Source organism: Tarenaya hassleriana, unplaced genomic scaffold, assembly GCF_000463585.1.
Source record: "Tarenaya hassleriana unplaced genomic scaffold, ASM46358v1 Cleome101, whole genome shotgun sequence".
Taxonomy (NCBI): domain Eukaryota; kingdom Viridiplantae; phylum Streptophyta; class Magnoliopsida; order Brassicales; family Cleomaceae; genus Tarenaya; species Tarenaya hassleriana.
This window is the reverse complement of record NW_010960299.1, coordinates 182,068-184,982: the sequence shown is the minus strand read 5'-3', so window position 1 is coordinate 184,982 and position 2,915 is coordinate 182,068.

The following is a 2,915-nucleotide window of genomic DNA, read 5'->3' as shown; positions in this document are numbered from 1 at the left end:
AGCGTAGCCCAGAAGGATTTAGGAAGATCGACTTGACTCATCATAGACCGTACCATATCTAATAAGGTTCGGTTCCTCCTCTCGGACACGCCATTCCATTGTGGCGTTCCAGGTGGAGTCAACTGTGAGACAATCCCACAATCTGCCAGATAGTCAGTGAACTCTTGGCTCATATACTCGCCACCTCGATCAGATCGAAGCAACTTGATCGTCTTGCCAAGTTGGTTCTGTACCTCGTTTCTGAAAATCTTGAACAATTCAAGTGTTTCAGATTTATGTCTCATGATGCGCACGCACCGAGTCTTATATTTAATACCCGATTCGTACCACTATCCGCAAGTATACGGTAGTTGTAGTACCGGGGTCGAACACGAGGACTAGGATGTATTAGTCTATCTCTAAGCTAGATTAGGTGGTCAAGTAAAAATGTGGTTTGTGGTAAGGGTTGGAATACAAGAAAGCAAGTAAAATTAACGGTTTGTAAAACGATGGTTTGAGGCGTTGTAGGTTCGGGATCCCTCAAGAATCGCATGGATGGTTAATGATGCTACAATGTCTATGGGTTATTAAAACCATTGAATGCCAGTGGGTTTTCAAGAAGAAAACCGACATGGATGGCATCGTGCATACCTATAAGGCACGACTTGTCGCGAAAGGGTTTCGGCAGCTTCATGGTATCGACTATGATGAAACCTTTTCACCAGTTGTGATGCTTAAATCCATACGGATTCTGCTGGCCATAGCTGCGTATTATGACTATGAGATATGGCATATGGACGTCAAGACCGCATTCCTTAACGGGAATTTGCTCGAGGATGTGTACATGACACAACCCGAGGGTTTTGTCGATCCTAAGAGTCCGAGGAAGGTGTGTAAGCTTCAGAGATCCATTTATGGACTGAAGCAGGCTTCGAGGAGCTGGAATCTTCGATTTGACGAGGCAGTCAAAATGTTTGGCTTCCTGCAAAACGAAGATGAGCCATGTGTTTACAAGAAGGTCAGTGGGAGCGCAGTGGTCTTCCTTGTACTTTATGTGGATGATATATTGCTCATCGGAAATGACATTCCTACCTTGCAAGGAGTAAAATTCTGGCTAGGATCGGTCTTTTCGATGAAGGACTTAGGAGAAGCCGCCTATATTCTAGGAATCAAGATCTATAGAGATAGATCGAGAAGGCTTCTTGGTCTAAGTCAGAGTACATACATTGACAAGGTCTTGAATCGGTTCAAGATGCAAGACTCCAAGAGGGGTGCCTTGCCAATGGGACATGATGTGGCTCTTAGCAAGACTCAGTGTCCAAGGACACAGGATGAGCAAGAGCGCATGAGTAGGATTCCATATGCCTCGGCAATTGGATCCATCATGTACGCCATGTTATGTACTCGTCCGGATGTATCATATGCATTGAGTATGACTAGTAGATATCAGTCTACACCAGGTGAGGCTCACTGGATTGTGGTCAAGAACATCCTTAAGTACTTGAGAAGGACTAAGGATTTGTTCTTGGTGTATGGCGGATTGGAAGACGAGCTCGCTATAAGTGGTTATACCGATGCTAGTTTCCAAACCGACAGAGATGACTTCAGATCGCAGTCAGGTTACGTTTTCTGTCTAAACGGTGGGGCTATTAGTTGGAAGAGTTCCAAACAGCCAACCGTTGCAGATTTGACTACAGAAGCCGAGTACATAGCAGCATCGGATGCAGCTAAAGAAGCTGTTTGGATCAGGAAATTTGTGGGAGACCTGGGGGTCATTCCTAGCGTTGCAGATCCCATTGAGTTGTACTGTGACAACAATGGTGCGATCGCACAAGCAAAGGAACCCCGGTCACACCAGAGATCCAAACACATACTCAGGCGATTTCACTTGATTAGGGAAATCATCGACAGAGGAGACGTGATGATAAGCAGAGTGTCGACAGATGATAATATTGCCGACCCGCTGACGAAGCCTCTCCTTTCGTCAAAGCATGATGGTCATGTTATGGGTATGGGAATTAGATGCTTGTAGAATAGATCATAGAGCATAGTGGGAGATTGTTGGTTGTGATGCTCTAGGATGATCCGTGATATGACATTTTGACTTTGTATTGATTCATTGGTTTATGAATGCATTACTTTTCCCGTTATATGATTAGCATGTTTGTTATATTACGGTAAATATCCTTGAATCATTGCAGATGATTCTAAATTCCCTGGTCAGTTATCATTGTGGGAACAATGATGAATTAAGACTAGCATGAGGTGTGATTGATGCATTGGATGCATATCACAATCATGGGTACTCGTTGTGAACGAGTGACTGGTTGACCCGCATGAGATTGTCACATGGACACGAGTCATGACTTGAATCTCATACAGCGGTTCGTTCTTGGATCCTCAGACCTGAGATGTCTAGAGTATCTGATATGAGGAGTGACGTGTCTTGACTGCGTCAAACGTCGTCTTTAACCGGATGATCATAACGGCGTTGATCAGATACGTTCACGAATCATATGGAGATAATAGACATGCAATATGGGACTTATCACCTCCTCAATAGGAGAGATATCGCTGGGCCCTCTCATGGAAGTCGGACTATGAAAATGCGTGGCCACGCTATAGATGAATGTACATCTATTTTATCAGTCGGTTTGCCTAGACGAGTAAGCGGTTGAACTAGAAAGGTGGCTCATACCATGCTCTTGTTCAACATACGACATCGTGAGACAAAGGATCAGAACTCGAACTATGACTGGCTTTGTTAGATCACATCTAAATCTATTCTAGGTGGGTGGTCATGGCGTCTTGCTAGAGACTAACCATGACTTGTGGTTCGGGAAAGGTTTCCGAAGCCACTGCCACTTCGAATGGGCCTACAGGGTCACACACCACTAGGGATGGATCACACGTGAAGAGAACAACGCGAGAAAAGA